Here is a 10,494-nt window from a genome sequence, read left to right as displayed (position 1 = left end):
TTAAGTATGGCCGATTCACCTGACCTACATGTCTTTGGACTGTGGGAGGAAACCGGAGCACCTGGAGGAAACCCTCGCAGACATGGGAAGAACATGCAAACGCCACGCAGAGGACGACCCGGGACGACCCCCCAAGGTTGGACTACCCCGGGGCTTGAGCCCAAAACCGTCTTGCTGTGAGGTGACCACACTAACCACTGCGCCATCGTGCCGCCCACTCCAGGGGCCTCATGTATCAGTCGTTACTATGGGCAAATTTGTTCGTACACACCCATGGAATTTTTTAGCCCTCGAGACTGTCTAACAGGAGTTGCAAAGCATGATGGTTATTTGTAATTCCTTCCTCCTAACATCTATCGTCTATCTCTTGCAACGAGCAATCGCCGGGGCCTGCAAAGACATCAGTGTTAGCCAATCGGTGTCTAAATTTGGGGGTTACCCAGGTTCTACGCTGGCCTCTGAGACAAACCTCAGGGTCAAAAAAATCCCATGGGTGTGTACGCGCAAATTTGACGATTGATACATGAGACCCTTGGTCTTCTCTGTCCAAAAATCATTTCAAGGAACGAGGAACAGGAGATATTTTAACTTCTGGCTGTAACAAAAGGTATCGTAATATCTCCCTATGAAAAAAGGGTATCCTTGTTCGACCAGTTTCCATCAAACCGGTTTATGCGAAAGATTATGTTTCAAAAGGGAAACGCTGAATGGAAACACTCCTTAATCCGTTTCATTTTCCAAGCTACCGTTCCTGGTTAGGGTGCGCAGGGTGCTGGAGCCTATCCAGGTGCTCAGTAGGGCAGAAGGCCAGGCCGTGACAGGGCCGACGCATTCATCCACACCTAGGGGCGAGTCTCCGGTTCACCTGACCGACATGTCTTTGGACTGTGGGAGGAAACCGGAGCACCCGGAGGAAACCCACGCGGAGACGGGGAGAACATGCAAACCCCACACAGAAAGGACCCCGGCTGGTCGGCTGGGACTCGAACCCACGACCTTGCTGTGAGGCGACAGCGCTAACCACTGTGCCGAATCTTGACTGGAAACACTAAATGTAAAAAAATATATATATATTTAAAATATTTAGCCGCATTTCCATCAGATCTGTTTAGGTGAAGAAGACCCTGACCATGTAGCTTTATGTGCCCCACATCATGTGACCACACTTCAACACCTACAACAAAGATGGACCAGTTAAGATGAAGAAACAGCTGGTCACATGATTAAATTATCCGCATTTCATTTTTTCAGCAAATGTGTCCCCATCATCCACTGGGGGGAATAGCATGATCCTCCCACGCGCCACGTCCCCCTGGTGAAACTCCTCACTGTCAGGTGAAAAGAAGCAGCTGGCTGCTCCACGTGTATCGGAGGAGGCTTGTGGTAGTCTGCAGCCCTCCCCGGATCGGGAGAGGGGGGTGGAGCGGTGACAGGGACAGCTCGGAAGAGTGGGGTAATTGGCCGAGTACAATTGGGGAGAAAAGGGGTGGGGGGTTAAAAAAAAGCCTTTACCCAGCAAGTGGCGGTGATGCAACACTTCGGATACCAACAGCCGTTCTTAAAGAGTAACTAAACCCCAGACCATTTCAGTGAGTTTGCTGACATGCACATGTTGCAAACCATCTAAAGGTTAAAAGCAGCATTGACAGTACTACTGACAATTGTTAGCACTGGCTGTGTCTGTCAATGCTGACAGATGTCTGGTACCCCAAAATCCGACAGATCCATTATTTTCTTCATTTAAAACTTCTGTTTTTCTTCTCAAAACACCCTGCAACATTACAGTACAAACAGGTACTGTAATGTTACTACATAACATGTAATGCAGCTACATACATAACATGTAATGCAGCTACATACATAACATGTAATGCAGCTACATAACATGTAATGCAGCTACACACATAACATGTAATGCAGCTACATAACATGTAATGCAGCTACATACATAACATGTAATGCAGCTACATACATAACATGTAATGCAGCTACATAACATGTAATGCAGCTACATACATAACATGTAATGCAGCTACATACATAACATGTAATGCAGCTACATAACATGTAACGCAGCTACATACATAACATGTAATGCAGCTACATAACATGCAATGCAGCTACATACATAACATGTAATGCAGCTACATACATAACATGTAATGCAGCTACATACATAACATGTAATGCAGCTACATAACATGTAATGCAGCTACATACATAATATGTAATGCGGCTACATAACATGTAATGCAGCTACATACATAACATGTAATGCAGCTACATAACATGTAATGCAGCTACATACATAACATGCAATGCAGCTACATACATAACATGTAATGCAGCTACATACATAACATGTAATGCAGCTACATACATAACATGTAATGCAGCTACATAACATGTAATGCAGCTACATACATAACATGTAATGCAGCTACATAACATGTAACGCAGCTACATACATAACATGTAATGCAGCTACATACATAATATGTAATGCGGCTAGCTGCAGCTGTGCTGATCCTGCTGTGCTAACATCACAGGGCACCCGGATCAGACTGACGTGTTTTTAACTTTTCATGGATTCTAACCTGTAGATGTGAGCAAACTCGCTAAAATGGGGTTGGGTTTAAAAGATGGAACGAGCAGGATTTGTCGGTTGCCGTTCGTAAACACAACATTCCAAGTGTCTGGCCTAAAAGTACATTTTACTCCCATCCAAAAACAGTTTAACTTGGTGAAGGCCATCATCACACCAGATAGATTGCTCTGTGCGAATCTCAAAACGATTTGAATGTTACAACACTCAATTGGATGAATCTCACTTACCTTGTTTAATTCTTCTACTTGGATTTGTTGAATGTTCAGATAGGGGGAAGAAGGCATCTGAAGGAAAAATAGCATTGCAGTCTATCTCTGGCCAACAGATGGATAGACAGAGACAGAGAGACGGAGACAGAACCAGGTGGCTGTAACATGTCGAATTATGATATGTGATATTTTGGCTTTCCTGAAGCCCATAATGTGACTTGTAAATGGGAGCAGGAGTTGCTGAGTGGCAGAGAGTAAACTACCACTGTCCCCTAGCTGCTCATTTTAACAGTAAGGGTCTGATCAGACTTTTCTGAGAGATTGACGTGGTGCATAGCGGTTTACCTTTTCATCACAGCAGCCAGAGGAGGAAGGAAGAAGGCAGGTAGCATTGAGTCTGAAGAAGTGAAGTTGTTGTGGTCAGCAAGCAGATATGACAGAAACATGTGGTAGAAGAGCTTTACCAACAGTTGGATCCACATATAAAACCCAGGTTCAAAAAAATTTTTTTCTTTTGTTCGGCAGTAAGGAAGGTGTTGACACAATGCCCCCCCCCCCCACTTACGTAACATAGCTAAAATTCTGTCTTTCCTCTCCATGGCTGACGCAGAGACTCTAACACATGCATATGTTTCATCCAGACTTGATTACTGTAATGTTCTGTTCTCAGGTCTGCCACATGCTAGTACTAAAAGCCTTCAGGTGGTTCAGAATGCTGCAGCTAGAATCCTAACTAAAACTAGAAAATTTGACCATATTACACCAATTCGTGCCTCCCTTCATCGGCTTCCTATCCATGTTAAATCAGACACCAAGGTGCTTCTGCTGACTTATAAAATCCTAAATGGGCTTGCCCCATCTTACCTGTCTGATCTCCTTAAACCTTACATTCCATCTCGAGCTCCTCGCTCTCAACATACAGGGCTCCTGTGTGTACCCAAAGTTAAAAAGAAGTCAGCTGGTGGCAGCAGGGCCTTTTCCCATCTGGTCCCGTTCTTGTGGAATAACCTGCCTGCTGCCATCAGACAATCAGAGTCTGTTGAGTCCTTCAAATCCAAACTTAAAACTCATCTTTTTGCTCTAGCTTACATTTAGTTGCCTTTAAGTTGAGTGCGTCACAACCTGTACTGCATGGCGGGTCGGTTTCTGTCTCAATGAATTTACCAACCACTGTTCTGCCGACGAGATTATAGTGTATAGATGGACTATTGCAAACTGTTCTCTTCTCTCACATGTCTTTTCTCTCTCTTTCTCTCTGAGTGATGTCTTCTCCTTTCTCTTTTTCTGTGTGTGAATGGTGTGATGTGAGTCTCCCTTGTGTGCATGTGCAGTCTTGTCTTCCTCCCAGGTCGCTATGGTGATGGTGGTCGCCATCTGGACACTGCTTGGCATCCCTCTCATCACATTTTCTTTTTATATACCTTATAAATCCATATAAATTTGTTATCCTGTATTATTGCTATATGCTTCTCTCACTAAGACGTGTGACTAATGTAATGTATGAAATCTCCTACTGTGATGGTACCGCGAACGCATCAGTACAGATGTTGCGGGATTTCCGTATGTGACGTGAACAGGACGTCTGTAGTGGTGTTCGTGTTGATAACGTGGTCAAGCAGTCTATTAAATGCTCCTGAGAGTTCGGAGCTTTTGGCGAGTTGTTCCTTTTTATCAGTTATATGTCAGACAGACATCACATGGTGTCAGAAGTGATGAGAGTAATCGGAACGGATCGACATGTCGAAGTTTAATCCGCCGGAGGAGTTCAAGTTTGCCAGCCCGAGAGAATGGCCGGAGTGGAAGCAAAGATTTTCCTGCTTCAGGACAGCCACCAAGTTGAACAAAGAGGACGGGGAAGTCCAGGTCTGTTTGCTCATTTACGCTTTAGGCAAATGAGGCTGAAAAGATATTCAGCTCATTCGAGTTTGAAGAGGAGGCCCACAAGAGAGATTACAACGCTGTTTTGAAGAAATTCGACGACTACTTCATTCCAAGATGGACCCTAATACATGACAGAGCATGCTTTTATCAGAGGAGCCAGCTACCCAGTGATAAAGCAGAAGCATACATAAGAGTTCTGTATGAGCTAGCAGAGAACTGCGAGTTTGGCGACAAAAGGGATGAACACATCCTTGATAGACTGGTCGTGGGTATCAGAGACAAGGAGTTGTCTCAGAAGTTTCAGCTAACCACAGACTTGACGCTAGCAGAAGTTATCCAGCAAGCGTGGCAGTCCGAGGAGGTTGCTAGATGGATTAGCCTCCAGACCAACCCACCAGAGCTGCAGGTGTCTAATGTTAACGTCGACAGACGGCAAAGGGAGCAACACAGGCAGAGAAACACGGCACGAGGGAGGCACATGAGAAAGCAAAGCAGTACACAGAGCACAAAGCAGCTGAAAGAATTGTTCATCTATATGAAAAGGTTCACTGCCCATCCATTGATGTTGGACAGCTTGTGTACTTGCGCCACAGGCCATTAGGCAGGAACAAAATCCAGGACACCTGGAACCCCACCATTTGCAGAGTAGTTGAGGTGCAGGGCACTACATATTCTGTTGAGCCAGTGGAGGGTGGACCTATTAAAAGAGTTCACAGAGTAGACTTACGGCCCAGTGTCGAGTCTGTCCCTAAATGTGAGACCGAGCTTTCCAGATCGCATAACAGTGTCTCACCGGCCAGAGAGGTTTAGTCAAACCTGCTCATATCTGAGTCCTCTGATTCAGAGATTGTAGTGATTGAGGAAAGGTAACCAGTCCATCTTTATTATGGGAAACACTTAAGGCATTCCTTAGGAGTGAGATAATCTCATCCACTGCTCATACTAACAAGGCAAGAAAGAGATGGCAACGTGAGCTTAGAAAAGCAATAGCTGATCTAGACGACCGATGTTCCATGTTGCAGTCTCCTGAGCTGTTCAAGGAGAGACTTGGTCTCCAGACTGAGCTCAATCTTTTATTCACTAGGGATGCAGAAAAGAGGCTACTTAAAGCACATGGAACATTGTATGAACATGGGGGAAAGGCAGGACGCCTTTTCCCACACCAGTTGAAGGGCAGGATGGCCTCACAACAAATTTTTTCAATAACCAATAATTTAGGTTCACTGACAAATAACCCATGAAATTAATGAGACTTTCAGAGCTATTATTCTGATTTATACAAATCTGACTCACCTGAAGATGATGTTGACATGTTAAATTTCTTCAATGGGCTCAGTGTTCCTAAATTAACTCTGGAACACAACAAAAAAATTGGATACACCACTAAATCTTAGCGAAATAACTGATGCCATCAAGTTAATGCAGAGTGGGAAGTCCCCTGGACCAGACGGTTACCCTGCGGTGGAATTTTATAAAAAGTTTTCCAATCAGTTGGCACCTTTACTCTTAGAAATGTTTGAAGATTCTCTCCAACAAGGTACACTACCGCCAACACTTAGCCAAGCCTCTATTTCACTGATCCTTAAAAAGGATAAAGATCCTAATTCATGTTCTTCTTATTGGCCTCTTTCACTTCTTAATGTAGATGAAAAGCTACTTGTTAAAGTCCTTGCATGTAGAATTGAGATTATTTTGCCCTCTATGATCTCAGTTGACCAAACAGGGTTTATTAAAAACCGTCATTCCTTCGCAAATGTAAGGAGACTCCTTAACACATTCACTCCCCGGCACTTCTGTCCAATCCTGAGGTGGTTATAGTGCTCAATGTGGAAAAAGCCTTTGATCGAGTTGTGTGGTGCCATCTATTCTTCACATTAAAGCAATTTGGGTACGGAGAGAAATTTACATCCTGGATATGCTTACTGTCTCCTTCCCCACAGGCCTGTATATGTACCAACAATCAGCGATCACAATTCTTTCCCCTCTCTCGCGGAACATGCCAAGGTTGCCCAATTTTCCCCCTCCTTTTTGCCATTGTTAGTGAACCTCCATCAATTGCTCTTAAAGCTAATAAGTTGTTTTCAGGTATTAAAAGAGGTGGAGTCGAGCACAAAGTATCCTTGTACACAGATGACCCTGCTCCTTTATGTTTCCAATCCAATAAGTTCCATTCTGCATATTTTAGCCACTCATGAATCCTTTGGAACTTTCTCTGGGTACAAATTAAATATACAGAAAAGCAAATGTTTTCCTATTAATCAGTTGGCCCAGGGAATACCCCAATCTAGTATCCCCTTCAAATGATCTAGCACTGGGGTCCGCGGTGGTGTATCGGTCTAAGCATCGGCTTTGTGTCGATGCAGTTGCCCACTGGGGACTGGGGTTCGCGCCTCGGTCTCGTCAGATCCGACTATGGCCGGACTAGATGAAGCAGCAATAATTGGCAACGCTGTCTTCGGGAGGGGGGCGGAGTCGGTTTGTGTTCGTCACATGAATGCGTCTCTGTGTGTGTCGGAAAAAGCAGTGGTTCGGCCTGGATTCGCTTTGTCACGAAAGTGGGGAGGCGTCTCCTTCGAGACTGCCGGCCGGAGAGATGCAGTTGGCGATACAGTATGAGGGTGGGTGTTTGAACTAAAATAGGGATCGATTGGCCACTAAATTGGGAGAAAAAGGGAAAAACCAGAAATAAATTCATATATATATATATATATATATATATATATATAAATGTTTTATCTAGCACTAGGTTCAAATACGTAGGAATTAATATTACTTGTTCCATCCACTCCCTGCATGAGCAAAATCTTACAGCTTTAACAACTAAAGTGAAAACTGATCTGCGAGATGGAACAGCCTACCCCTCTCTCTAGCAGGTAGAGTACAATCCATTAAAATGAATGTGCTCCCCAGATATTTATACTTTTTTCAGTGCTTACCCATTTTTCTACTTAAACCCTTTTTTTCATCAATTGGATTCAATAATTTAAAAATTATTTTAAAAGTTTACAAGATGGTTGTGAGACAAGCTAAGTTATTTGGTTTGGAAACAGTGGTACTAATGGAAAGACAGAAGGCGGAGCTGGAGGTGGCAGAATTGAAGATACTAAGATTTTCATTGGGAGTGACGAAGAAGGACAGGACAAGAAACGAGTATATTAGAGGGACAGCTCGGGTTGGACGGTTTGGAGACAAAGCAAGAGAGGCAAGATTGAAATGGCCTGGACATTGGGAGAAGGATGCTGAATATGGAGCTGCCAGGGGAGAGGGAAAGAGGAAGGCCAAAGAGGAGGTTTATGGATGTAGGGAGAGAGGACATGTGGTGGCAGGTGGCTGGTGTGACAGAGGAAGATGCAGAGAACAGGAAGAGATGGAAACGGATGATCTGCTGTGGCGACCCCTAACGGGAGCAGCCAAAACTAGTAGTAGTGGTAGTAGTAGGATTCGATAATTTCAAAGTTTATATGGGGGGGTGGTGTAAAATCCCAAGAATTTCTAAATCTCTGCTCCAGAGGGGGGGGGTCACAAGGGGGGCTCAGTCTACTGAATTTTCAGTCATATTACTGGCCAGCTAACATACAGAAAATTGCACTCTGGTTCTTGGATACAGATAATAATTGGATCCAACTAGAAGCTAACTCTCGTCACTCCCCATCCTTAAAAGCCCTGGTGTGTAGCAGCCTTCCACTTGAACCTAGGCAGTACTCCTCTAATCCCATAGTTATTACCATCTTGAAAATCTGGCAACAAAGTAGGCAAAAGTTCGACTGGACTTCTCTGCCCCTAGCTACACCTATTTGTAACAATCAATTCTTTCTACCACCCAAGATTGATTCAAGATTTGCCACCTGGTTAAGACAAGGCCTATCCTTCCTGGATGACCTTTATGTTGATTGCCTGTTTGCTAGCTTTGCACAATTACGCTCCACATTCAACCTTCTGCACTCTTGATTTGTTTAGGTATCTCCAAATTTATAACTTTGCTAAATCCAACACTTTAGCATTTCCGCAGGCTCCACTGGTCTTGGGCATTGACCATCTTCTTGCAGATCTATGCAAACCTCTCTGATATCTGTGACAGATGCTGTCATGCACCAGCAGACTTGACTCATATGTTCTGGTCATGCCTGAGCTTGGTGGAATATTGGAGGTCTTTTTTTGATCTTATATCAGAGATATTGGAAATGAATCTGGACCCATCGCCTCAGATTGCTATCTTTGGTGTACCTGAGGAGGGTGTTAGAATGACTGCCAAACAAACTAATGTAATCTCCTTTGCCTCTTTAATTGCCCGTCGGTGAATTCTGCCGCCCAATGACTGCTGGAATAGGCTCCAGCATCCCCGCGACCCTGAGAGCAGGATAAGCGGTTAAGACAATGGATGGATGGATGGAATTCTCCTCTTATGGAAAAATCACTCACCCCCCTCAAACACATCCTGACTGCGGGACTTGTTGTCATTTCTGAAATTGGAGATCAAATTTGTTGTCTGTGGCTCAGCTGAAAGATTTTACAAACACTGGCAGCCTCTCATCTCTCACTTCGTAACAATACAATCTATCCCATTGGACTAGAGTGTTGGAAGATGGGTTGTGGACAACTGTGGATTGTTCTGGGGGGAGGGATGTATACACACATATGCTTAAAGTTGTGCGTACGAAGGCACATTAAGTGTATGTATGAGTGGGTAAATATGTGTGCAGATGTAACAGTGTACAGGTACAAACATCTTGGACAGTGACCTTGTAAGGTGCAGGCAGTGCTTCAAGGTTAGGTTGACATGATGATTTTGTATAATACAGGAAGTCCCGGGATTACGAACGAGTTCCATTTTTGAGTCTGTTCATAAGTCGAATTTGTATGTGCAGGCAGTGTTTTAAGGTTAGGCTGACATGATGATTTTGTATAATACAGGAAGTCCCGGGATTATTACGAATGAGTTCCGTTTCTGAGTCTGTTCATAAGTCGAATTTGTATGTAAGTCAGAACAGTTACGTACAGTTCACATCTAGCATCAATTAGTCAAATGTTTGTCTTAGTATATGGCATATATTTTACCTAAAACATAAATATAATAATGCTGTAATAATAAATGTAACTACAGTACAGTATTTATAATTGAGCGAGAATTTGTGTATAGATCTAAAAAACATTAAAGAAACATTTCTTAAACTGTTTAGATTGAAAAGGCAAGATAATTAAAGGTTACTTACTCTCATTCCGACTGATGTCTTGCATACCATAGTAATCAAAATCAAAATAATAGGAATATTATGCTGATTTTGATCCTCTAACCAAATTACCAATAGCCTTTCCATTTTGATAATTAAACCACTGCGTTGCTTAGTGATAATTGTCGCTTTCATTGGGACAGGGCCTTTTACATAGTCCATTACTCTCCCCTTGTCCTTTATAATTGTCCCGCTCGTTGACTGACTGTAGCCTAACACTTTTCCAATGTTTGTTGGCATTTCACCTCTCCCATCCTAGCTGTGTAGCTAGGAGCAGTGGGCAGCCGCTGTGCAGCACCCGGGGACCAACTCCAGGTCGTCTTGCCATGCCTCAGCCAGGGGCACAGACAGGAGTACTAACCCTAACATGCAGTCTTTTTTTGATGGTGGGGGGGAAACTGGAGCACCTGGAGAAAACCCACCGCAGACGGGGAGAATATACAAACACCACAGAGGATGACCTGGGATGACCCCCAAGGTTGGACAACCCCGGCGTCCGAACACAGGACCTTCTTGCAGGGAGGCGACAGCGCTAACCACTGGGCCACCGAGCCGCCTATTATTATTA

This window comes from Lampris incognitus, chromosome 17, assembly GCF_029633865.1.
Source record: "Lampris incognitus isolate fLamInc1 chromosome 17, fLamInc1.hap2, whole genome shotgun sequence".
Lineage (NCBI taxonomy): Eukaryota > Metazoa > Chordata > Actinopteri > Lampriformes > Lampridae > Lampris > Lampris incognitus.
The sequence above is the reverse complement of the archived record's forward strand: the minus strand, read 5'-3'. Positions refer to the sequence as shown.